The following is a 27772-nucleotide window of genomic DNA, read 5'->3' on the forward strand; positions in this document are numbered from 1 at the left end:
GATAATATAATGGTGACAGACCGGATACATGCATCTAACTTAGACTTTCTTGACCTTAGCACTGTAATTCTTGGTTGTGCGGGGCTGTCCTACGTATTGTAGAATGTTTAGCAGCATCTCTGACTTCTATCCCTTCCCCCAGTCATGAAAGCCAAAAATGTCTCCAAACATTGCCAAATGTCCCCTGGGAGGCCAAAGCATCCCCACCTGAGAACCAATGGTCTAACTCTAATATATGGAGCTGCAAAAATATTCCCTACAGTTTGTTTCCCAGGGTACTCTTAAAAGGTTTGCATAATAATTTTTTTTTTTTGAGACAGAGTCTCACTTCTGTTGCCCATGCTAGAGTGCTGTGGTGTCAGCCTAGCTCATAGCAACCTCAAACTCCTGGGCTCAAGAGATCCTCCTGCCTCAGCCTCCCAAGTAGCTAGGACTACAGGCATGCACCACCATGCTGGGCTAATTTTTTCTATATATATTTTAGTTGGCCAATTAATTTCTTTCTATTTTTAGTAGAGACAGGGTCTCACTCTTGCTCAGGCTGGTCTCAAACTCCAGACCTTGAGCCATCCACCCGCCTCAGCCTCCCAGAGTGCTAGGATTACAGGCGTGAGCCACCTTGCCTGGCCCATAATAGATGTTTTTAAAAAAAACATTTGCATTGCCTGATGTTATAGGAACCGCTTCAGTTCATAAGCATTTGACATGTTGCGTTCATTCAAAACACTTAGTCTCTCAGTAAACTGAGTCTTAACAACATTCGTTCTGAAGGGTAGAAACTCCTCCTCCACTGGTAAGACTGGAGGAGTAAGTCAGGCAGAAGAATTCAAGTGAAAGGCTAATGAGGGTATGCATGTCTTGCTCACTCTACCTGAGACGAGTGGGTGTGCCCCGGGGGCAGTTGCAGCTGTACACACTCTTCCCCATCACCCACCCTTCACCCCCCCCCCCCACTTTCCAGGGAGACGAGGTGTGCATGGAAATAAGCCGCAGTGTCGTGATGGCTTTATTTCTAGCATTCACAACTTACTAGGGGCTGACAGCGTACATTGAGAAGAAGGTGTGAAAACAAGGAACAGTTCCTGCCCTGGGGTGTCATGACACCTCCGCTACAAGGTGCAGGACAGAGTGCAAAATCACTGCATGCACCTTGGGTGGAGGGAGAGGACGGAATAGGTGGAAACCAAACCTTTTCTCATAGACTCCCCAGGATTCGGACCTGTCTGAATTTCAGGGTTGAGTGGCAATGGGAATGGAGTGTGCAGGCAGTTCTTAATGTATAGACAGGTAGATTCAGAAAGTACCTCAGTTGCAATTAATACAGCATTTCCCATAGGAAAATAACGTTGTATATGCTAGTTGTGCCCCCAGTTAAGCCTGCTTAACTCCTTTGCCGTCCTAAAGAACGTAATCACCATGCATGCAGCACTTCCAGGGAAAGCTGCTTTCAGATTTCCAGCGTGGGGTGCCAGAAACGAATCTCCTCTCATCACCGGCCAGTGAGCAGGCTCTCTCCAGCGAGGCCTCAATGCAGCAAGTTTCCCTGAGCACCCGTGATGTGCCAGGCAAGATGTAGTGCCGGGGGTTTACAAAAATGGGTTCCTGTATTTAAGGAGTTTTACTCCCAGTCTGCGTCACTCCCTGCTCCTGAGCACACCGTGGACTCTCTTTCCTGTGGGTGACCTCCACGGTGGCCTGAGGTTGGGGCTTCTGTAGGAGAAGGTGGGGAAGGAGATGGATCCTGGGGACTTCTGCTTTTCTTTCTTTTCTTTTTTTGTCAGAGCCTCTGATTAGTGTCCCTGTCCTTCCTAATGACCAACTACTGCAGAACACAAGGTAATTTCATGGTTTCTCCCATCCCTCTAGTCCCTGAAAAACACAAATATTAATGGAAAGGTGTTTTATGTAGAGGATGAAACCCACCAACCCAGTGATGGCATGGAAGGTTTTATTACTCATTGCTCCCATTCCCCACTGGCTACTGAGAATAAGAATAAAGTGACCTAAGGTGCAGAAAAATGTCATCGCAAAGCTGATGCCAGGTCTTTGGGCATGGTAGTGTGGGAAATTACCTTACGCAATGGCACTCTCCGAGTACGCCACCAGGTAGGCTATCCCAGGGTCACAGAACAGAATGACTCACAGGTCAAATTATGATGCTTCAATAACATGGTTTATTAAATCCATTTAAAACTTACAGCATGAAGCAAGGGGAAAGAAATGAGGTAGGTTAACACTCTTAGGGTAGATGTGTGTGGGCTGGAAGGACCACACTCTCTGATTCCTGGGTTGTGTGATGCTCACACCTTTGTCTCCTTTTCAACTACATCAGCCTTGCCTGATAGGGAAGTTAGAGAACTGGAGCTGAGGCTAGTGATAGTTAACTGTATGTATCAACTTGGTTAGGCCATAGTACACAGATATTTGGCTAACTTTTATTCTAGATATTTCTGTGGAGGTATTTTAGATGGGATTGAGATTTAAATCAGTAGACTGAGCAAAGCAGTCTGCCTTCCATAATGTAGGTAGGCCTCATCCAATCAGTTGAATGGAGTCCAAAGTCACCCCACTAGCAGAGCTCCCAGCAGAGTGACTTTGGACTCTTCCCTGGGTCTCCAGCCTGCCAGTCTACCCTGCAGATCCTGGACTTGCCAGCCTCCTCAATTACATGAGCCAATCCCTTAAAATCAATCTCTCTCTCTCTCCACATTCTATTGATTTTCCTCTGATGTCACAATTCCTTCTACTTACCCCAACCATTCAGGTAAGTCTGACACATCAGTATCCTTTGTGCAGTCATGACGTTAGGGTGGGGCAGTAAGGGACAGGACAGAAAGGGAAGTGCAGCCTGCCTCCTGCCCCCCACCCCGGGACTGCCTTCGTGGAGGGAGAGATATCTTGCCTCTTCCTAGGAGACCCAGGCACAGACATTGGCACAGGAGTGAGTGGAACACAAGGCATCTTCCAGGTAGGTCTAGGTGGATGAGTCAGGGGGACGTCCCCAAGATAAAGGGAGACTAATTTCCTCATTCTCAAAAACAAACTTGACTATATTAATAACACATTTTGAGTTTCTCCTTAGGCCAGCTCCTTCCTTTTTCCTTCTACCTCTTCCATGGTTTGAATGTGTCCTCAAAGTTCCCGTGCTGGAAGCTTCATCCCCAGTGCAACAGTGTTTGGAGGGGCACCCAACAAGAGGTGTTTAGGTCATAAGGGCTTTGCCCTCGTGAGTGGATCCGTGTTGTTATCATAGGCTTGAGTCTGCTATGAAAGCAAGTTCGGCCTCCTCTTCCTCTCTCACTCTCACACTCTCTTGCCTTCTGCCATGGGATGACAGAGCATGAAGACCCTCACCAGACGCCAGTGCCATGCTCTTAGACTTCCCAGTCTCTAGAACCATGGGCCAAATACATTTCTGTTCTTTATAATTTACCCCATCTGTAGTCTTCTGTTATGGCAGTACCAAATAGACAACGACAACCTCCTAGAACCTACAAGAAAAGGAATAAACATACAAAGCTAATAGTGGTTGATCTTAGACTATACTGAGGGCTGAAGTGAGATTCATCTGCATATTTGAGGAAAGTCAAACTCAATGGGACTACGAGGCATTTTGGCACAGAAACAAGATGAGGCCTCACCTTGATGGCCGTCCCCTCCACCATTGCTGTCACAGGTCCTTTCTCAGGTGTCCCAGCCCCCACTAGTTTCCCTTCCCTTCCATAGTGCCCAAGTGGAACCCATGCTTAGTGCCTTCATCACTTGAGGTAAGAAACAGGTCTTACTCACCACCCAGCACAATGCTGAGCACATAGTCAGCCCTCAAAAAAGTGTTTGTTGAATGAATAAATAAATGACTCAGCGCCAGACCAATCTGGAATGAGATGAGAAGCAGGACCTAAGGATGGGAGCCCAAGGCAGAGTCAAGGTCAACTGAGGGGTACGGAACAAAGGACAACCATCCCCGTTGGAGAGAGCTGAGACCACACAGCTGGGCAGCTAGTTTCCTCTGAAGGTAACAAGCGTACATACTACGTTGGGGCTACCTCTATTAGAAAATAAAACTTCTAACGTGTATGCAGAGAAGCAGACAATCTTATCAAACAACCAAATGTCAGATCTCAAATATTTACACACTGTCTTGCCATGGAACATGTTTTTCCACAAGGGAAGCTAGTGAAACTCCATTTTATCATGCACACTGTTGCCAGAGCAATATTCCCAAAACCTGCTCAAAAGCCTTTAACACAGTATCTGTTTACTGTTTGTGGTCACAACATTTTTGAGAATCTGATGAAAGCTATGTTTTTTTTCCCTAGAAAAACATACCCCAATTTTCCTACAATTCTAGGAGGTAGTGGTTGTAGCCCACCCCTCCTCTGGTGGTCTCCTGTTTCCTCCGATAAAAACTGTGCCCTGGGCCACCACCACCCCCACCCCCACCTGCCTCTTTGCCCCTTCTCCACCTGACTCTGGGGTGACACTGCCCCAGCCACTCTGCTCTCTTTCCCATGTCCCCAACATACCTTGTGCTTTCCCACCTTTGAACTTGGAGTCAGAGGTCCTGAAGTTCCTTTAAGATGCCCTGAGGACAGGAGCTGGGCCCCACAGCCCACTCATAGCCAGGACAATAAAAGTTGAAGGAACAGCCATAACCTGTTCTGCAGCGCAGTCCTGGCCCTACCCACCTTTCTGTGACAGTGCAGCTCAGGCTTCTAACTGCATGTCCTCTCTTGGCCTCTCTGACTCAGATCTGTCTTGGACTTGCCAATCCTGCTGCTCCCAGGACTCCCTAATGGCACAGACTCATGGAAATTCCTGATTAGGGGCTGCAGATTTGACTCCAGGAGAGAGCTCACCCTTTTCTACTTATTCATTAAAAAAAAAAAAAAAAATCAATCAGCCATCTACATTGTGTCCCCAGCTGCTTGGGTGGACAGTGAGGATACAGCTGGACCCAGTCCTGCCTCCAGGGCTCAGTCTTGCAGGGGCAGCAGGTACAGGTGGAAATGCCCCATATTGGCAGGTAGGAGGTGACTGCTAAGATGAGGCCCAAGGGACAAGGCCTGACATGTTTCAAGGAAAGTAAAGTCTGAGTAAGACACTAGAGGCCAGAAGGAAGAGAGGGTAGCGTGATGGCCTGGGAACTGCAGTTTGTTCAGGATCTCTGGACTCCAGGGTCCCTGGAGGGAGTGAGATGGCTGGAGAGAGGGCCAGGAAGATGAAAGGAGGGGTGTGGCTGGGGCTGGGGCTGGAGCAAATGACCTCTTCTCCGCCCCAGGCAGCTCTCTTGCTCCAGTTGTCCTGGTCTTGTGAATGCTGCCACCTCCTACTCTAGCCCTTGGGGCTTTTCTGAGTCTGAGTGTTACAGAGCCATAGATATGACACACACACTTTCATCTCCTTCCTTTTTTTTTTGGCATTGAACATCAACCAGCACCTCAAAAACAGCTAGTCCAGGACTGAGCTCAGGGCCTTCCAGAGCCCTCGCCTCCAGGCCTGCTCCTGCCCCGCAGGGACAATAGGACAATAGGACACAGCCCTCCTTTCTCCTCCTGCCCTTGCCCACAAGGACACAGCCCTCATTGTTTCAGGGGTTGGTGTTTGTTTTTTAAACTGCTAATACCGAAAAGGAGCCAGAAAACGATACTATAATAACCTTAGGTGTGGGTGGGGCCTGTGGTGGAGTAAGAAAGATTCCAGCACCTTCTGGCATCTTCTATTCACAGTCTCTATTCCAAGTCCTGAATTCTTTGGTCATAAAAGTGTTTGTTCCCTTCTCTTTTGTTCTTCGGCTGGGCTTAGTAAACCCTCCCTTTACCTCAAGAGGCTCACAGACATTTTTTGAGTACTAACCATAGAAAGACATTTTACCACATGACCCAGCACACACACACACACACACACACACACACACACACACACACACACACACACACACACACGCGGGCAAAACAGATTTCCTGAAATAATATTAAATTTTCTACAAATGATACCCTCTGATATTTTCTATTCTAGTCCAGTTCTCTTTCTTTCTTTCTTTTAATGCTGGTCAGAACCCACTGAATTGATTTCGATATCCACTAATTGCTGCAACCTGCACTTTGAAAAACTCTGCTTTAGTGGAAAGACAGGCTGAGACCTTTCCCAAGAGCCCCTCCCTCCAGCCAAGGCAATCCAGATGACGCCAAAAGTGGCCCCTTATCTTGGAGGTTATTTTGAGTTCGGGTCAGTTTGCTGGGCCTCAGCTGACTTAGAAATGTTCCCCTGTGGTCCCTGCCTCAAAAGGTATGAATCCTAGAAAAGCGTTTGTCTGGGTGCCGTTCTGCCCACGATCTGCTGATGAGTGAGGATGGCATAGAAAAAAGGAGCAGGCTGTGTTGACAGTGCCCGATAATAACAACAATAATCATAACAACAATAGTACCAACAGCTGTTGAGCTTGGCTGGACACCGACTGTGCTGGGCTCTGTCTCTCTCAGTCCTCACCACAGCCTCTGGGGTCGGTATTCTCCCATTGTACAGAGTGTAAAAGGGAGGCACAGCGGACCTGCCAAGGGGACAGTACTGCCAAGGGGACAGTACTAGGAAGAGGCCAAGCAGGGATTAGCCTAGGTCTGCTGGACACCATAGCCTGGGTCTTGACAAGCCTGAGTATTGTAGGGGCATCCACTGGTCTAAAGGTATTGGGGAGACCTGTCACCTCTAGTTTTATGCAGGGTGTGTGTGTTTCACATGTCGCCCTGTCTCAGGGATTCCTCACTGGGGTCCACATCTTGTTCCCAGATGGTTCCGAAGCCCTTGAAGTGGTGCAATAAGAATTTGGATGCATATTTGTCTGGCTAACTTCTGAAATCAGTCCTTGACCCAATGACCAGTCTGGCTGAGCTAAATGATCTGAATGTAAATAATACAGCCAGCCCTTCATATCCAAGGGTTCTGCATCTGTAGGTTCAACCAGCCATGGATCGAAAATATTTGGAGGAAAAAATGCACCTGTACTGAACATATGCAGACTATTTTTTTTCTTGTCGTCATTCCCTAAATGATACAGCATAACAACTATTTACATAGTATTTAGATTGCATTAGGTATTATAACTAATCTGGAGATGATTTAAAGTATACAGGTGACTGTACATTAGAGATATGCAAATGCTACACTATTTCACAACAGGGACTTGAGCATTCGTAGAGTTTGGTATTGGAGGAAAGTCCTGGAACAAATTCTCCCAGGGATAGCTCGGGACGACTGTGCAGTTGGAGATCACTATGAGAGATGTTTGTTTGTAGATCTCTGTGGGACAAGAAATTCCAGTGGGCAGGAGATGCATGCACTGCAGTGGGGGGTGATGTGGGTGGTGGTGATCCTGCCCAAAAAGGGGAGTGGAGGCTGGGGAGAGCAGTTTCCTGGTCTATAAATGGGGTTGTTCTAGACAAGGTTCCTCAGAGCCATGCAGAAATGCCTTGAGACTCTTGTTCCATCACCTCAGGCTTGACCCAGAGCTGTTGCCGCCTTCTGCTGGGGGCAGGGAGGCAGTCTCCACTGCTTTAAAAAGTGGGAGGTTGGGGCGCCAGACAAATCCCAACTGAGGAACATTATGCAAAATACCCAACCAGCACCGCTGAAAACTGTCAGGGGCCAAAACAAGGGACGTCTGAGAAATTGCCATAGTCCAGGCCTAAGGAGACATGATGACTGAATGTATGGACATTAACTAATAGTAATGTATGAACAGTGGTTCATTAGTTGCAAATTTATACTAATGTAAGAAGTTTATTAATAATAGGGGAAGCTGGTGTGGGGGATATAGGAACTCTACTCTCTTTGCAACTTTTCCGTGAATGTAAATTGATTTTAAAATTTAAAAGTTTATTGAAAAAAAGTGGGTACTGCCGACTAGCTGATCTCTGAGGTCCTGTCCCACTCTGCCAAGCCCTGGGCAGTCTGTGCAGCGGTGGCCTGGGCTGGGGCCCTCAGGGAGACGCAGGATGTGAGAGGTTCTGAGCGTGCAGCCATGGGTGGGAGCAGCCCCCAGCACCACGACGCTGCAGAAGACACAACTTCAGCTTGATCCTGGGGTCCTGCCCTTGGTGTCTGACCAGCAAGGTGGCAGCCTTCAAGAATGGGGTCTCAGGTCGGGCGTGGTGGCTCACGCCTGTAATCCTAGCACTCTGGGAGGCTGAGGCGGGTGGATTGCTCGAGGTCAGGAGTTCGAAACCAGCCTGAGCAAGAGCGAGACCCTGTCTCTACTATAAATAGAAATAAATTAATTGGCCAACTAATACATATAGAAAAAATTAGCCGGGCATGGTGGCGCATGCCTGCAGTCCCAGCTACTTGGGAGGCTGAGGCAGCAGGATCGCTTGAGCCCAGGAGTTTGAGGTTGCTGTGAGCTAGGATGATGCCATGGCACTCACTCTAGCCTGGGCAACAAAGTGAGACTCTGTCTCAAAAAAAAAAAAAAAAAGGAATGGGGTCTCAGTGTCACAGAGCCATACATGTGACACACACTTTTATCTCTTTCCTCCTTTTTTTTTGCTATTGAACATCAGCCAGTACCTCAAAGCCAACTTGTCCAAGACTGAGCCAACCAGGGCCCCAGCCCCTCACTCCCAGGCCTGCTCCCCTTCCTGTGTCCCAGCACCACCCTCCTTCTCCAGTTCCCTGTGCAAGGCCAGAGGGTCATCCTCGACATCTCCCCTCTCTCCCCTCCCACACTCAGCCAGTCATAGCAGCCTGAGGACCCCATCCCTGGCATGGGGCATCCACACACCCCCTTGTCCTCACTGCTGTGGTCTTGGCTCAGCCTCTCCCCACTGCACCCAACTGCGGTCCAGTCACCAACGTTCTAATTCACTCTTAAAAAAAATTATGGTGAAATATTTTGGGCAAACCAAAGAGTGCAGATAATAATGAAATGAACCTACCACCAAGCATAAGAAACAAAACCCTACTGATAAAGCTCTCTGTGTGCCCCTGCCTGACTCATCCTCACCCTCCACGCCCTCTCCCTTCCAGTTCTCAAACATCTTATTGTTTTCCTTCCCAGTGTGGCTTACTCTGACAACTCCATTTAACACTACAACCCAGACCCCACTCCTCCAGCACCCCTGATCTCTTTTATTTCTGCTCTTTTTTTAAAAAATGCATTTTGTGACTTTTATCAGGTTAAGGGAGTTCTCTTGTATGTTTAGTTTTTATCATGGAAAAATTTGAATTTTATTGAATGCTTTCTCTGCATCAGCTGAGATGCTCATTTCTCTTTTAATCTGTTAATGTGGTGTTTTACAGAACTAGATATGCTGGCATTCCTAGGATAACATTGCAGGGTTTTAATCAGGCGATTAACATGATCTGATTTTCATTCTGAAAAGTTCATGCTGGCCGCTGTGTGGAGAATGCATTGTGGGGAACAAGGGTGAATGGAGGGAGCTTAGCCAGGGGGCTGGGACAGCCACCCAGGCCAGGGAAGATGGGACAGTGGAAATGGACATGAGTGATGAGGGGATTAGGAAGATATTTTGGAGATAAAACTGGCAGCGCTCACTGGTGGATTAGAGGAAAAGGGGAGAGAGCTGAGGATGACTGCTGGGTGTTTGGTGTGGGCACTAGGTGGTCCCACGCTACTCAGAGGGGACCAGAGGGAGAATCAAGTCAGGAGAGCAGGAAGCAAAGTCCTGCTTTAGACACGTTAGGACCCAGCTGCCTGTTCGACACCCGCGTGGAGAATGGAGCAGGCCGTCGGATATTGGAGTGCCCGGCTCAGAGCAAGTCTGAGCCGATAATATAGATCAGGGAGTTATCAGCATAGAGGTGGCATTTAAAGCCATGCCATGGATGCAATCAGCAAGGGGGAGAGTGGGGCAGAGAGGACGAGGACGCAGGGCTCTCCAGCCCTGGCCAGGCGGTGAGGGAACAACCAGCAAAGGAGATGCGAGGAGGGCGGGTAAGGCAGCGATGGCCAATGGTGCAAATGCCTCGAGGGGTGCAGGGGATGAGGGCAGAGACGTATCCAGCGGTTACCAATGGACCTTATTAAGTTAACGTTTCCAAATTTTGTTATTTTCTGTGCTCAGTTACATAAGGAAAAAACCAAGGGCCATTTGCACATAGTACTGAATAAACCAGCCACCTCCTCAGTCCTTTGTAAGATTTTCTGGGGGTAGGAACGGTGATTTTTTGAAATACCTTCCCCTCAAAACAGCATCTCTGGATTTGCCTCTGGTCACTGGTTCCCAGTGCTTTTGTGGCTGTGACACACCACACTGAGTTTGGTTTGGCTGTCTCCTGAGCTTGACTCACAGAACAGCAAATACAACAGTTTCCACACACACTGAACTCATTCCACTCGCAACACACCCTACAGGGCTGTGGAGTTCACAGACAGAGGCACTACCTCACCCCTGCCCCGAAGCTCCATTTAAAAACTCAAAGTGAATTCAAATTACCTTCATTTAGACAGTTTCATAACACACCCTTTGAGATAACATTTACAAATTAACATTGGGACTCCTTGCTGTAAGATGTCAAAACAATTGCTGGCACGGGTGTAAGGTATGCGTGCCGGTTACCAGGGTCTGAAAAGACAGCTTGGCCTTAACTGGGTAGCATTCAAGCTTACAGTTTCTGCCTTGGGATTTATGTTTGGCTGAGAAAATGGTAAGGGCCTCCTTTCAGCCATCCTCATTTAGTTGTTCCAGTTTCAAAAAAGCCCTCCCTTTCTTAAACAACCAAGATGATTCTCAACAAAGGTAATTTTCTGCTTCTCTGGTTCAATTCAATTTATCTTTTTAAAAGTAATTAGTATCCCTTTAGAATTCCTTTATGCCTGACTAATTGTGCCTTAGTTCAGGAGTTAAAGCTTCTCTCTCACCATTTAGGGAACTACAATAATATCTAGTTAAAGTCCAGGCCAGACAAAAATGCACATTTTGGATAACACAGTCTCCTTAGCTTTGTAAGTATTTAAATTTCCACCAGTGGGGAAGGAGAAAGGGGATCCGTTTTTTTATTTTAAGGCTTTCCTAAGAAGGGTGTATTTCCAATTAACTGAGCATCAGAGGAATTGGAAAATAGCAAGAGTAGAGGACTTAAATATGCATTAAGAAAAATTCCACTAGTCATTTGAAACCAGTTGGTAGGTCTGTAAGTATAGGAAACACCACGTAGCTTGTATTTTTCCCTTATAAACCAACACTACTTGTTTACTTAAGGCCAGTAAGGCAATCTAGACTTACTAACACAGTGACCCAATTAGACAGATCCTTTTACATGTAGACAGCTTTAGAGAAGTTCCAGGTGTTGTGGAAAAACAGCTGGCCCTGCTATGCTCTTTGTCTCTAGGAGAGAGACCAGTTGAAAGAGAATCATAGAATTTTAGAGTTCACATCATCTTAGAATAGAGTCACTTACGATTATACAGGCTAGCAAACTCATTAATGGCAATGGCAGGATCTGGAAAGTTGATAATTTTATTCCCAGCCCTTTGGTCTTTCCACTAGAGCAGCGGTTCTTAACTGTGCAGCACACTGGAATCCGCTGGGGAGTAAGGTAAACACAAGCAAGTAAGAGATGGTCTAGGGAGCTCGCTGGGCACTGGGATTTTTAAACACTCCTTTTCCCCACTCTGAGTAGTAGAGGGAGGGGAAAAGGCAAATGAGTTGCAAGGCACACAGTATATATTTACAAGGTATTAGGCTAATCCATTTGACCTCACCTTCCAAACTACTCCTGGCATGCATTCCTGAGGTAAAAGAGACTCTTATAGAAATTCAATCCTCAGACTTCCTTTTCCATTTACAACATATAGCATTCTTTTCTCCTTTAGCACAAAGGACCTGGAAGAGATTTCTACTTGGCTCCTGGACTGGTGTATTCATTTGGTAAACAGAATGGCCTTGCAGAAACGCAGAGGTTGTGGGAGCCAAAAAAACCATCTCATCTCCTAAGAACCAATTAGGATTCCTGAATGGCAAAACTCCTATTAAAAAAAAAAACAAAATTATAAAGCACTGCAAAGAGGCCACACTCTCAAATTACTCCAGAACTTTCCACTAAATTGGTAAAGGAGGGAGGCTCTAGGGCAGTTTGGCAGAGAGCTTGGCGGCAGTTTGATGCTAAGCAACGACGAGAGGAGACAGGGTGACCACCCAAACCCAGTGCCATGATGCAGCCCGCAGCCAGGCAGATACACAAACACCACGTATTGATTTTGGCAATGATCTCACTACTTTTTATGTCAGAAACCAGCCAAGTTGAAGAAAAACCACTGGCAGCCTAGGTCTAAAGGTGAACTGAGGGGGCCGAGTGGTCCATAGGCCTCTGCTCAGTTCTGTTGCCTTGCATCTGTTTGGGGGGTCTAGCGCCTACCCAGGAGATGATACAGCACTGAAACCTAAGCCCAGCTTGCTAGTCTTTCTCAACAATTCCAAGTAAACCACTCACCCAATGAAGCTGAAAGTTCTCTCTGTTCAATTGAGTGGTAAGAAATAAAAAAGAAACTCCCTCAACCTGCCCAACTGGTTCTGGGACTTGAAACTCATCCAGCACCTTTATATAATATATAACCCGGGACGCCAGTTCCAGCTCCACTCTGCTCACAGCAACACCCCGAATCCCACACCACCTCCCCACGCAGATCTGCCTCTCTTTAACAAATCCTAGAGGTTTTAGTGTCACACATTTGTCCTCAGGAGCCATAGGAAGGCAAAAAATTTTTAAGAGAAGCATTTTGTAGTAACAAAGAGGAGGGCAGAATGCCTAAGTGAATGACAATCAGAGAAACAGCCAATTAACTGGAAAATCCCTGTGGTCTGCAAGCTGAACCAGGAACGGGAGGGGGAGGGGGAAGCAGCTGCAGCCCAATTAAACTCAGTAGCTCAGATACCCCCGAGGATTCTCACTTCTGGTTTACCTAAACAGATCTGCTTTCTCGAGATCTTAGGGGACTGCTGCACAGAAGCACGAGCTCTGATGACTTCCTTCTTTATTACTGCTGGCAACCGAGCTAAAATATGCGTATAAGCAAATGGAGAGGATGGGAGGGTCAGAAGCCTCAGAAAACATACTTTTCTTGGTCTCCCGGGAGAAGAGAGGGGGAGACCGCTGGATCCCGAAGACTAAAGACACTGTGCACACACACAGCCCAAAAGCTGGAGGACGGAGGAATTCAGAATTGGCACCCGCTCAGCAAGTCTTTGGGAAGCCAACTGATCCTTCAGTTCATGAGTTTGGAGAATCCCCTATTATGAAATGAGCCCCGACAGAATGACGATATTATGCAACTCTAGGAGTCAGGCATCCTGGTCAGGCCGGTGAAATGCTTCTCTTTGTCCGTTGTGATCATGTTTGATCTTTCCCATATTTCTTCCATATGGAAAGAATTTTCCAACTTCAATTCCTGCTCAGTATATAGACTTCACCTTAAATTGGTAAGTACCCATTCAGGGCTTGTCTGCTAGCTCCAGCAGTGCTCGCCTAGAGCTGATTCTCTCTGGTTCTGGACTCTGGGTCAGAATCACCTCAGCTGCTTGTTTAAAAGACCTCCAATCTGGAATAAAAATCTCCTTGATGCTCAAAAAACATGCACCAATCTTTTATTACTATCATTATTATATTTTTATTTTAGTATATTATAGGGGTTAAGGTTACCTGTATTGCCCATGTCCCCCTCCCCCTCAAGTCAGAGCCTCAAAGCGCATGCACCAATCTTTTAAAAATAAAAATAAATTTGATATTTATCATGAACTTGTTTAAACATACACATTAGAGAGAATAGTATAACAAACCTCATGTACCCATCATTCAGCTGCACTAGCTATCAACAGTCTGTTATTCTTGTTTCAATTCTACCCAGCTATACCACTTTTTTGGAGAGGATAAGACTGAAATATTTTAAAGTGAATCCTAGACCTCTTATCATTTTACCTGTTAGTTCTTCAGTATGTTCCTCTAGCAGATAAGAACTTTTGTTCTTTTTTTTTTTTTTTTTTTTTTTGAGACAGAGTCTCGCTTTGTTGCCCAGGCTAGAGTGAGTGCCGTGGTGTCAGCCTAGCTCACAGCAACCTCAAACTCCTGGGCTCAAGCGATCCTTCTGCCTCAGCCTCCCGGGTAGCTGGGACTACAGGCATGCGCCACCATGCCCGGCTAATTTTTTATATATATATCAGTTGGCCAATTAATTTCTTTCTATTTATAGTAGAGACGGGGTCTCGCTCTTGCTCAGGCTGGTTTTGAACTCCTGACCTTGAGCAATCCGCCCGCCTCGGCCTCCCAAGAGCTAGGATTACAGGCGTGAGCCACAGCGCCCGGCCTAGAACTTTTGTTCTTTTGACATACCCACAATGCCATCATCATACCCAACATTAACTATATAGTTTTTTAATATTGTCAAATTCCCAGTCCATTTTCAGTTGTCCATAATAGTCTCAAAAATGTCTTTTTCCATTTGGTTTGTTCAAATCAGGATTCAAATCAGTGTGTTTGGTTGGTATGTCTCTTTGAATTTATAATAGTCCCCCTCCATTATTTTAGTGCCATTTATTCATTAAGGAAACTGTATCATTCCTTCTGTAGAATTTCCTGCATTCTGGATTTGACCGATTGTATCTTTACTGTGCTGTTTTTTTAACACGTTCTTGTCTCTTGTTTTCTGTAAGCTGATGGTTAAAAGCTTGGCTGGATTCAATATTTTTTGGCAAGACTGTTCCACAGGTAGGGAAACATTATGTCTGACCATTCCACTTTTAGTTAAGATTGACCAGTGATTTCAAGTGTTGTCAGCCTGATTCATCCATTATAAAATCCGTCAACATTTTATGTAATGATTTTTGCAGTCAATTTGATCATTGTTTAGTTCTACTATTTCATGGTGATTTTCTAGTTCTGTCTTTCCTCCTGCATTTATTAGCTTTGATTATTCTATAGAGAAGAAATTTCCTTTATAAACTATTTGGTTACCAAGAAATACAGTCTATATAGGAAAGGAAAGGCAAAGGCTTTATTCTTTTCTTTTATTTATCATTTTTATATTTATCAGAATAACTGATGCCCTAGTATTCCCCAAAGATAACCAATGAAGTTTTCTTTCTTGTAGGGGAGGGGCATTATGGGCTCATTGATTTGTACATATTTGATGTGTTTTAATTTATTGCAGTTGTTACTTTTTTTCATGTTCAAACTGTCCCATGTTTGGAAAGTGGAGGCCACTACAAGTTGGCTCCAGTGTTTGTTTTTTGACACAACCTCATAGTCTTGACAATTTTCTTGTTTTCAGGTAGGACAAGACGTTCCAGGCCCATCTTCCTCAAATCTGTGAGTAGCCATTTCTCCAGGGAGTCTTGATTTTTTTTAGTGAGAAATGGTACTTAGAGGTTACAATCTGGGCTCTAGGGTGCTCGCCACCCATCAATCCTGGGCATTTTCGTTGGATAGAGTTAGGAAATAGGCACTACTTAGAGAAAAAGTAAATAAACTCATAATTTTATATTTATATTTCCAATTCAAATAAAGATTGTTTTTATGCACTTTGATTTTACATTTTTATCCCTTTTCTCTTATGCTGAAAAGCTCAGCTCCTAATGATATTAACATAGTTATATGTTTCTCTTTCTTTCTCTTTCCTCTCTCTCCCCCACCTCTTTCTCCAAATTAGTACAAAATACCAATATTGTAACCAGCGTTAATGATACTGAAGCCAGTCTAAGATTTCTTTGTGTGTTGTCCTCAGGAAACTGTTTCAAAGTCACTTAAAATAATTACTTTCTTTCTGTTTGTCAGATCAACTTGATACAGAGCTAGGTTTGTTTGTTTTTGCTTTTTAAATAGATTTTTTAAAATTTCACAACAGTTTTAAGTGTACAGAAGAGTGGTGAAGATATTACAAAGAGCTCCCATATAACCCACACCCAGTTTACCCTGTTCTTAACATCTTATGTTAATGTGGTGCTTTTGTCATAATTAATGAACCAATATTGATACATTCCTTAAGTCTACACTTTATTCAGATTTCTATAGTTTTTACCTAATGTCCTTTTTCTGTTCTGGGATCCCATCCAGGATACCATATTACATTTGGACATCACGTCTCCTTAGGCTTCCTTTGGCTGTGGTGGTTTCTTAGACTTCCCTCGTTTTTGATAACCTTTACAGTTTTGAGGGGTACTGATCCAATATTTTGTAAAATCTCTCTCTGTTGAGATTGTCTGATATTTTCCTCATGATGAGACTGGAACTATGTGGTTTGGTGAGGAAGACAAAAGGGTCAGGTGCTATTTCCATCACAACATATCAAGGGTACATCCTATCAACACACCATCCTTGCTGATGTTAACTTGATCACCTGGCTGAGGTAGTGTTTGTCAGGTTTCCCCTCTACAGAGTTAACTCTTTTCCCTGCCTTTCCATACTGACTTGTGGGAAGGACGTCCCTATGCACAGCCCATGCTTAAGGAGTAGGGAATTATGTTCCACCTCTTTGAGGGTCCATATCTACACAAATTATTTGATATTCTTTTGCATGGAAGATTTATCTCTTATCTATTTATTTATTAAAAATTAATTTATGTCAGTATGGACTCGTAGGTATTTATTCAATACTTTGGGTTATAATCCAATTCTATATTTTTTATTTTAATGCTCAGATTTGTCCAGTATTGGCTATCGGGAGCTCTTCAGTTGACTTTTGTGTCCTTTTGACATGCCCCCTTAATTTTTTTTTTTTTTTTTTTAGCACTTTCTTATTTCTGGCACTACAAAATACTCCAGGTTCATCTTGTGGCTTTCATGACTCTAAAATCAGCCATTTCTACAAAGGAGCCTTTGATTGGGTAATGCTGTTAGAAACCAAGATCTGGGTGCTAGATGTGTTTGTTGCTACTAGGGTGTCATTGCTTCTAGGCCCTCTCAGTTGACAGACCAAGGAAATATATGCATGTACACTAACCTGTGGGTATGTGCATGTATACTAACTTTTGTATATATGCATGTCTATCAATATTTTTGGGGGGAGGGGCATGGGCAATATATGTAACCTTAACACTTATACCCCCATAATATGCTAAAATAATAATAATAATAAATATATATATATTTTTAGTGTAACCATCTGCATCTATACTAAGCTAAACATGAGTTCATACTAATGTCTCCAACTCTAACCCATTACCACATGGATCATTCTGGCTTCTTCCCCTTGCTTCTCTGTCACCTCCTACTCCAACAGTGAGAAACCCAGCTCCCATCCATTTTCTTAATCATTTAATTCCAGTAGACATCTATGGCTGTTTCCATTTGTTTTTAATGTTTTCTTTTGGTTAATTTTGTTTTTGAATCACGTAAAATATTTGATTCCCAAGTCAAAACACAAAGCAAGGAACATTCAATTCAGGGAGCTCTATTGTCATCCCAGTTCCCTTCTCACTGATTTTCCCCACATCATGGATATCAATTTTTATTAGCTTTTAGTTTATTCTTCCATTGTTTCCTTTTGAAGCATAAGCAAATACATAAATAGTCATATTCCCTCCTTTCTTGCACAAATGGCAGCATGCTGTACACGTTTTCCTTCACCTTGCTTTGTTCACTTAACAATAGACCCTGGAGATCATCCAGAACAGTCTACAGTGATGCTTCCTCATTCCTGCACAGTTCGCTTTTACAAGCATGTACCACAGTTACTTAACCTGGCCGCTATTGACTGACATTGGGTTTTTTCCAGTCTTTTACTTTTACAAATTAGTAATGCAAAGAATAGCTTTGAACACCTAGCATTTCAGATTTCTGCCTGTGTATCTTCAGGATAGATTCCTGAATGTGAGATTACAGGATCAAAAAGAATGTGCATGTGATATTGCCAGATGCTGCCAAATTCTCTTCTGTAAGGGATATGTAATATCATTTTGTATTCCCACCAGCAACATATGAGAGGTCCCCTTTCCCTATAGTTTTGCCATCAGAATATGTTGTCATACTTTTGTCTATCTGACAGGTGACAAACAGTAATTCAGTCAGACTGTGCATTATTATTATTTTTTTTATTATATGAAGTCCAACTTCTTTTTGTACACTTAGGAGTCATTTGCAATTTTTCTATAAAACTATTTCTTCCTTTCTGCACTACAGTTTAAGAGCTGCTACCCTGGTGAATATATGAGGCACATAAAACACAGGCCCTTGTCCTGGAAGGAACTGGTAGGGACTTACCCAAATGACATGCTCAAAATGACAATAAGGAAACAACCAGTATGAGTTTAGCTTTCAACTCAACACAGATGAAAGGTTTGGGAGTTCAGAGAATAGAGATAACTGCAAAGTAATTAGGGAAGTCTTTGCAGAGGAGGAGGAGGAGTTTGAGCAGGGATTTGAAAGATATCTGGGATGGCACAAGCAGAGGAGAAGAGGGCAGGGGGCACAACAGAAGTAGGTGGAGAGCAAAGAATATGTAAATATAAGGAGAGGAAGCAGTATGCTTAGCTGTTAAAAATTTGGCCCTGGAGTCCGACTTCCTGAGTTCCAATCACAGCCTCACCATTTTATTAGCTGGTTTCAGAGTCTTCATCTGTGAAATAGGGGGGATGATAATACCTATCTCAAAAGGTTGTTGTGAGGATCAGATGAAAAACTGCTTAGCACAAAAGCACAGAGGACCACCTGACTTAAGTCAAATAAAAATGTTCTCTATTTGGCATTGTGGGAAGTTCAGTTGAAAACTATAGATGAGCTCAGGTAATAGAGGATACCAAACTTTGTGCTTAGGAGTTTAGATTTAATCTAAAAGTAAAGAGAAAAGCATTGAAGGAAACTTGAAGCAAGAGAATGGCAAAGTGAAGGTGTTTTCGTCTGTGTATAACCAGAATGTTGAACAAGGAGGACTCTTTAAATGTAATCAGAAAAAGACTTGATGTTAGACTTCCACTATGTCCTTCCTTCCTTCCTTCCTTCCTTCCTTCCTTCCTTCCTTCCTTCCTTCCTTCCTTCCTTCCTTCCCTCCCTTCTTTTGACAGAGTCTCACTCTGTTGCCCGTGCTAGAGTGCTGTGGCATCATCCTAGCTCACAGTAACCTCAAACTCCTGGGCTCAAGCCATTCTCCTGCCTCGGCCTCCCAAGTAACTGGGACTACAGGCATGCACCACCATGCCCAGCTAATTTTTTCTATATATTTTTAGTTGGCCAAGTAATTTGTTTCTATTTTTAGTTGAGACAGGGTCTCCCTCTTGCTCAGGCTGGTCTCGAACTCCTGACCTCGAGCGATCCTCCCACCTCAGCCTCCCAGAGTGCTAGGATTATAGGCGTGAGCCACTGGGCCGGGTCTCCAGCATGTCTTTAAAGTGAGGCAAGTTCTTTCCCTGCCCACAGTTTTAATTCGATAATTAAGAGTGTGAAGGTCGATGTAACAATCAAAATTTCTTTTTTTAGAGATGGGGTCTTGCTCTGTCACCCAGGCTGGAGTGCAGTGGCACAATCATAGCTCACTGTAACTTCCAAATGCTGGGCTCAAGTGATCCTCCTGCCTCAGCCTTCCAAGTAGTTGGGACTACAGGTGTGTGCCACTATGCTCAGCTAATTTTTTAAAACTTTTGTAGAGACAGGGTCTTACTATGTTGCCCAGGCTGGTCTCAAACTCTCAGCCTCAAGCAATCCTCACGCTTAGACCTCCCCAAGTGCTGAGATTATATGTGAAATTCACAGTGCCCAGCCTCAAAATTCCAAGTTAAACCTCATCACATTTCCCATCAGATCCTTTTGCAAGTGGGAAGAAGAAGGGGTACAGCTTCTCTCTTGCTCACCTACTGCTGCCCCTCTCCTCAGCCTTCTAGGCAACTGGGAATTCTGGGCTCTCAGTGGCTGAAGGGGGCCAAGGTGATGCTAAAGGAAGCAGGAAAGTTCTTCTTTACTACTATCCTAACAGGGCTTCACAATTTCAAGACCTATTTTAAAGCTGATTTACTCTTGGGCTTTTTTGTGGGTTCTTGGGAGGCTCCACTGGTAACATTCAATAGCATTTCCTGTGAGATGAGTAATGCAATTTCCTCAGAATGACACCCCTCCTCAGCCCCAGTTTTCCAGCAACCCTCTTTATACAGACCTCCAGTCTGCATAGACTCTATACCCCTCTCTATATAGTTCCCTTGGGCTGACCTCAAAATGGCTGTAAGCCAGCTCTCATCGCCACATGATCCACATCCATTCCATCAGAAATGGCCTCACGTTCTTGTCCCCACAAATTATGCGTGCAGGCTGCCCGATGCAAGCACTGCTCCTTCACCCTGGCCATCAGAACAACTAGCCAGCCCATCTTTATCTTTTAGAGTTTCTTGGCAGAGTCAGACACCAGTCTGTGACACCACCCCCGTGCCCCCACCGGTGCTGGTGCCACACCTCATGCTCTCCACATGATCCCCCGAAGCTCTTCTCTTTGACTTGAGAGGAAAGAGGAAGCAGCCTTCCCCAACCTTTGGGAGGAATGGCATTCATAGCCAGGTCACATGTTGTCCTTGCACAAATATCTCAATTTCCATTCTCAACTCTTTTATATTATAGGTATAGGATATTACTGGATGTTTAAGGGTCTTCTTGGCCACTGACTTTGACATTTTTGCATGGTCATGTTTTCAAAATGTAGCACCTATTGTCTTCTTGCCTTAGCAAAACCGAGATAGAAGAGCCTAATTTTGGTATCCTATTACATATGTTTCCCCAGTACGTAGCACAATGCCTCCCACTTGGCAAGTAATAACTGCTGCATTAGGAAGATGGATCTGGCTGAAGTTTGTATGATGGACTGGTAGGGGATGGAAGGAAGATCAGTTTGAATCCACTGTGATCTAGAAACAAGAAAAAAATTGGGTAAACTAGAGGTATTTAGCTCAAAAAAGAATACCTAGAAGAGCATAGCAATTCTACTCAACATAGGTAAAGAAAATGACAGTCAAGTAGGAAAGAGGAAAAATAATTTATTTTGTTGAAAAGGAGGAATTAAAACCAGTGGGTAAATTTGGAGAGGCACAGATTTGAACTCAATGTAGGACTTTTCTAATATAATGGTATGAGAGCCTGTCCTTGTAGTGAGTATCCCATCATTAGGAGTATGCAAGCAGAGATTCGATTCTGTACACCCCCCAACCTCTCCCGCCCCAGACTTCCCACCTCATGAAATGACATCACTTTCAAACATTGCTTTAGCCAAAACCTAGGAGATCATTCTGGATTCCTCCTTTTCCTTTATCCCCATATGCAATCCATCAGCAAACCCTATCATTTCTACCTTCACAATATTTTAACATACACTTTTCCACTTGTCTCCATTTATTCTACCCTCAACCAGCCCAGGCCACTCTCACCTCTCAGCTGGACCCCTAACTCTTCTCTCTGTGTCTTCTTGTTAGCTGCATAATCCAATCTCCACACATTAAGCAGCTAGGGTTTTGCAAAAATGCAAAGCAAATCATTTCACCGCCTTGCTTAATATCCCTCCTATGGCTTCTCCTTGAACTTAGACTAAACTTCTAATCCCTCAGCCTAGCCTAAAAAGCCCCATCTGGTCTGGCTGCAGCTGCCTCTCCAAACTCATCTTTTACTGTTCTCCCCTTAGCTTACTGCACTCATGTCACACCAGCCTTTTTCAATTTCCCAAACAATGCCAGGTTCATTCCCACATAAGGACCTTCACACCAGATGTCCCCTGCTTGGGTTGCCCTTGGAGCTTAGCATGATTGTCTCCTTCTGTTCATCTGGGTCTGAACTGAAATGTCACTTTCTCAGAAAGGACTTTTCTGACAATTCAGTTTGATGGAGAATTCCATCCAACCTCCTCCACCTTCACTTTCTACTACATTGCCACTGTTGTGCCTGTCACTCTCTGAAATGACTTCATTTATTTACTTGTTTGTTGTTATTTTTTATCTCTCTGAGTATACTATACACTTTTTCAGAGCAAGGACTTTGTCTTCTTTGTCCAGCACTGTATTCCCAGTGTATTTAGTAGGTATTCAGTAAATATTTGTTGAATGAAAAAGTGATTGAATGATTTTGACCAGGGTCATTAGAGAGAGAATTCCAGTCACTGGAAGAGGGTGAGGCTCAATCTCTGAGGTCCCTTCCATGTCTGTGTCTTGGGTGGGTGAGTCAAGAGGAATGAAGAAAGAGCTATGTCTGAGATGTGCTTGGAGAAAAAGAGTGATGAGACATTGTACGTGGAGGATGAGAACAGAGGACAATAAAAATAAGCTCCACAGTTAGAAGTACAGTGGACTCAAGATTGGTAATACTGACAGAAGTGTAGAATCTGAGAAGTGATCTTTGCAGGAAAAATGTTGAGCCCGTTTTTTGACATGACGTTTTTAGGTTGCAAATATGACAACAGAGTCTGGGGAGAGAAGTTTGAGCTAACGATGTGACTTGGGAATCATAAACTGATAGTTGATCATTAAGCAGGAAGACCACATTAATTCGGGAATAGTTGATGGCAGGAAAAGTAGATGAACTCCCCAAGGGCCAGGACTGGCATCAAGTAGAAGCTGAGTCACAGTCAGTACCCACGGTGAGAGAGAAAGAAAGAGCTCAGAGAAGATAAAAAGCATGTCGATCAGAGAGGTAGGAAGAGACTCATGGGGGCTCAGTGTCCAGCAAATTCGGAACAAGAGGTTCGAATGAAAGGTGAAGGCACAATAAGGAAGAAGCTTTCGCAGGTTAAGTGCGTACTCACACAGAGATCCTAACAAGGATAGGGACGAAATCACGGATGAGCTTTAAGGAAAATTCCAATAATACGATGGAATAAAAATCATATGGCAAGAGATTAGGGAGGGAATGAGTGGTGGGAATATGGACACGCAGATGAAGAAAGCGCCATTCATTTAAAGGTAGATATAGCAGAAGAAGAGACATAGGAAAATGGCTGGAACAGCTGCATTGCACAGAATTTTGTGGTTTAGAACTGGAGATCTGTGCATTTTGTGGGGGGAGGGACAGGGTCTACCTCTGTTTTCTGGGCTACAGTGCAGTGGTGTCACCATAGCTCATTGCAACCTCAAACTCATGGGCTCAAGTGATCTGCCTGCCTCAGCCTCGTGATTAGTTGGGACTACAGGTGTGTGCCACCATGCCCAGCCAATTTAAAATTTTTTTTGTTGAGATGGGGGTCTCACTATTGTCCAGGCTGGTCTTGAACTCCTGGCCTCAAATGACCCTCCCACCTTGGCCTTCCAAAATGCTAGAATTACAGGTGTGAGCCAGCTTGCCCGGTGATCTGTGCATTTTTAAGGAGAGCAGGAAGAAGGGTAGAGTTCAGTGTGGGAGATCCTTCAGGGAATACTAAGGAAAAGGGTCCACAACTTAAGTGAGGAAGTTCCTTTCAGAAAGGAGAAGGGTTTCCCACCAGAGCCGGGCCATCTGTGCTGTCAGGATCCTTCTCTGTCCTCTTCCCAAGGCAGTTACCTCTTGTTCCTCTCAAAAGATGTTCCTAGCCTTCTCTTCTCTCCTCTGATCCCCTGCCCTGTCACCCCTCATTCTTAGCACCTGACTTTGCTTCTCACTTCACTGATGACAGTGAAGGCCTTGGACTCTTCCCCCCTCGACTCAACCTTTCTGCTTCCCCCCAACACACAGTTCCACCCAGCCCTCCGTGGACGAGGGATCACTCCTCCACTTGGGCCCATGTGGTTCTTGCTTCTTCCCTTCTTGCAGTACCAGAATTCATGCCCATCACTGCCTTCATTTGGTTCCCCCCAACCTCTATGATGGCGAGATGGAATATGAATGAGTGACTGCATTAGTAAACTAAAAATAAGTCTCACCATCTCAGGAAAGACAGCCTTTAAAAATATAAATCAGGTGGTCTAATTTTCCTGCCTAAAACCCTCCCATGGCTTCCTTCTAGACTGGAGCAAGCCTCCTTCCTCATGGTGACCAGCTGGCTATGGCTGGGGGCTCCAGCTCCGGCCTCCTCTCCTGCCACCTTCCCACTTGCTGGCAACGCTCCCACTGCACCAGCCTTCCTGCTGCTCCTCCGACTCGCCAAGCGTGTTCCAGCCCAAGGGACTCCGCACTTCCATGTTTCCTCTGCTCGGTGTGCCGCCGACACCCACATCTTCCCTCCATTCAGGTCTCTGCTCAGATGTCCCCCCTTAGAAGGGCCAGGCTGGCTGCAGAATTTGCAGGGCCTAGTGCACAGTGAAATGCAGGGCAAGACCCCTGTTCAAAAAGCAGAAGAAAGGGCCTTTTCCTTTTTTCTGTAGTCACTCTTGGTTCATCATGGTATGTTATTTGTCATTTAATCTCATGCTCCGTTGGGCACAGAGATTCATAGATGCTTCCACTCTGGGACTCGGCCCACAGGGTGTGTGCACCCCACCCTGACTCTCCCTGTGCCTGTGCCCAGACCCCCACTGGGGCTGAGGGCAGCAGCAGTTGCTTAAGGGGTGGGGGAGCGTGAAGCCAAGAACCCAAGGGAGGTGAGGCCGTGTATGAGCTGAGGCTCCAGGCTCCTGACACATGCTCCTTTGGCCCATTGGACTTCATTGTAAATCACAAACTCAAACAATGTTAACATGGTGGCTGCAGAGCATGAAGCCCCAAGCACAGGGCCACCTTCTGAGTGTGGTGGCTGGTGCAACTGCACTGGTCACACACTCACGAAGCTGGTCGTGCACAGGGGACTATCTTGACCACTATATCCTCACAGAGTCTCTATCCTCATTCCCACCTTTTTCCATTACGTGAATGCACTTTATTTTCCTATGGCTCTTATAACTACCTAAAATGACATCTGTGCAGTATCTCTCTGTCCTATTAGAATGCAAGCTCCATGAGGACGAGGACCTTGTCTGCCTCCCTCGTTGCTGTATGCCAGGCATGTACCAGATGCTCAGTGAATAGTTGCTGAATGAGTGCTTGAAAAGATGAAAAGTTCAGAGAATCAATGCAGGCATTTGGCCTACTTTCAGTTATACATTGCATCGCCTCATAAAGCCATTATGCTTTCTCCATAACGTTCACCGAGGCACTTTTTGCTGCACTTGAGCTAAAGAAGAATTTTTAAATGTTCAGTTCTAGAATGTGTCACATCTTTCTCAAGTCCTCATTTTCATCTTTCAAAAGAGAGATTAAAAACTAAAGTCCTTGTCCAAGAAAGGAAATAATAACAAGGACAATCATATTATTTTCTGTTTATTGAAACCCACAGCCATTCAGCAGACAAGCCAAGAAGAATAATTCTCTCTCTCGCTCTCGTTTCAAGGCATGGCCTTGCTCATTTTTGCTTTCCCCAACACCATAGCCAGGGCTTCAGGGTCAGGCTCAGGAACGCTCAGCCTGCTGGCATCCAACCGTGGTGCCACAGCACATTGCACATCCGTCATAGCACTTAGTCTACACGGGATCAGAGCTTCCCATTCATGTCTGTGGCTTCTATCTCTAGTGGGGGCATCTGGGGAGAGAGAGCACAGCTACCTCCAACCTCCCAGTGCACCCCCTTCTTCACTTAGCTAACGCTTATTACCCTTTGGTTCTCACCTTAAACATCACGTCCCCAGGGACGCCTTCCTCAAGTGCCCAGACCATACTTTCTCATAGCACCTACACAGCTCCATCAATTTCCACAATTTCAATGCGTTACTAAATTGCGTGATGATTTGTTTAATAGCTGTCTCCCTTACAGGCTTTAAGCTCTATGAGGGAAGGGATTGCCTCACTCAGAACCTCACCTGCTACCTGACAAAGGGTGAGCACTCAACAGATACCCGACCAACAAACGTGTACCCCTAGTGCCTAGTGGTGCTGTTTGCCAGAAGCTGAACAGGTGTCTGTGGAATTATATTGGAAAAGTCTTTTTAATTTCACCAATTATGAACTGCTGAGAATGAGTCCTTTTTCCTTGTTATCAAAATAAAAGGCAAGTTGGATCATTAAACCATTTCCCAAAGAATGGTCCTTCCTAACTGGCTATTAAACCATCTGGAGGTAATAAACGAGCAACTTCATGGAAACCTACGAAGCTCAAGGATAGACTCAGATGAGGACATTTCTCTCTCTCTCTCTCTCTCTCTCTCTCTCTCGTTTTATTACACTAGTCCACTAATGTCAGTGCCAAATCTTTCTCCTATTCTTACCATCATATACCCTCCTGTCTCTGCTTCCAGGCACGGCCCGTTGTGTACTGCATTCAAACCTATTATCTATGGCCAAGCTTTGTGTCCCTTAAAATCATTATGTTCTGGCTTTTGGAGCCATTTGATACTAAAAGTAATTATAGGCGGACTTTCAAACAAAAACCTAATTCCTTTATGGTTCCTCCTACCATAATAAAGACTCCAGAGGTAAGGATTCAAATGAGACTGAAGGTTGCAAATTGTATTTCGAGGGAGGATAAATCATTCTTTGTCAAGGCAGTGGAGCTCTTCCTCTCTCACAGGCACAATCAATAGTGACAAATGGTGAAGCCAGAAACAAATGCTTTGCTCCAGTGGCCAGGCGTCATGGTAAGTCCTAATAAAAGATTTAGCTTTATTTGGTGATTGTTATTTCTGCAGGTCTCTTACGTTTTAATCTATTGATTCTCTATTTAGTGATAATGGAACACAGCACTGATAAATAATGTATGTAAACAGCAAGAACCAGAACAGAGGTTAACGCTTTTCTGAATTGCTGGGTGGTTTTATTAAAAAAAAATAATAATAAGCAAAGCAGGTGTCGTCCACCACTCCTGAAGTCTGAGGGTCCTTTCCCCTCAGGCCAAGTGCTGCAGAGGCGGCTGTCACCATTGTCCCTGTGTCCCATTTGCTGCCACTCCTCCTCTGTCTTACCTCCGTCATGCTTCCCTAGTGTGACATTAATCACAGCGTGCCTTGCCAAGTGGCTTTGTGGAGAAACCACACTCTATGAAATGTAATTTATGACCTTAATACTGTTAGCAGTGTGGCATCCTTTACATTATTACAGCTGATTAGGCAGTAGCCATAATGCCATTTTTAATATATAGATTGTGTGTGTGTGTGTATGTGAATGGAACAACTTATTCTCATTTGAGTTTCCAATTTATTAAGGTAAAATGAATTACCACCTTCATCGAATGCAATTAGGTCCTGTTTTTTTCATCTAAGACGTACAATCAAGTTTCCTTCCCTCTAAAAGGCTCATTTAACAGTTTTCCTCTGACCCAATATCTGAATAATGGAGCCAGAGCTGAAAGGCCCAAGGACCTTGGCGGTGGTGGTTGGTGAAGAGAGAGGTTGAATCTGAGCTCCAATCATCCTGTTACAAGAACTGGAAGACTTCGCTAAACATCGTTAGCCTTGTTTTGGCGGTTCCCTCAAGGAGACAGCAGAGTCAGTTGACGATAAGAATGCAATGCACTTTGGACTGGAATGGGATCTTAAATGGAAAGCAGTGTTAAGAAAACAGGTGATGCTAAGTCAGTCCTGTTTAGGAATCAAGTTCAGGTTTAAAGAATTCTCCTCCTCGCTGTAACACTTAGACTGCAGCATGTCTTCGAAGCCCTGGCCCAGACACCATTTCATTGGTGCAGAGAACAGTCAGCTCATTCACTATTATACGATCCTTATTAGCACTTGCCATCTTGGACTGTGCTTATTTGATTTTTACAATATCTCTGTTTCCACTAAACTGCCATCTCTGGGAAGGCACAGCCTCTATATGACCATATCTTTAAAGCCTAGCACAGTGCCTGGTATACAGGTGCTCAGATAGAATCCACATGCTTTATTGTCAAACAGATAAGTAACTTTGCAGGGTTTCCTTAGAGATTTAGCCTTCT

General features: G+C 44.6%; 2 long non-coding RNA genes across 2 annotated transcripts in view; both read left to right on the forward strand.

The window, feature by feature from the left end:
- The first annotated feature begins 2865 nt into the window (after window positions 1-2865).
- LOC105878736 (uncharacterized) overlaps window positions 2866-27772 on the forward strand; it is an 89983-nt gene continuing 65076 nt past the window's right edge. Inside the window, exon 1 of the long non-coding RNA XR_001157454.3 lies at window positions 2866-2968. This is a non-coding gene — a long non-coding RNA (uncharacterized LOC105878736). The remainder of the gene's footprint in view (window positions 2969-27772) is intronic.
- On the forward strand, window positions 3846-25869 carry LOC109729737 (uncharacterized). The gene is made up of 3 exons (XR_012923725.1): window positions 3846-4015; window positions 23879-24103; window positions 25658-25869. It is a non-coding gene; the product is annotated as an uncharacterized LOC109729737 (long non-coding RNA).

This window comes from Microcebus murinus, chromosome 2, assembly GCF_040939455.1.
Source record: "Microcebus murinus isolate Inina chromosome 2, M.murinus_Inina_mat1.0, whole genome shotgun sequence".
Lineage (NCBI taxonomy): Eukaryota > Metazoa > Chordata > Mammalia > Primates > Cheirogaleidae > Microcebus > Microcebus murinus.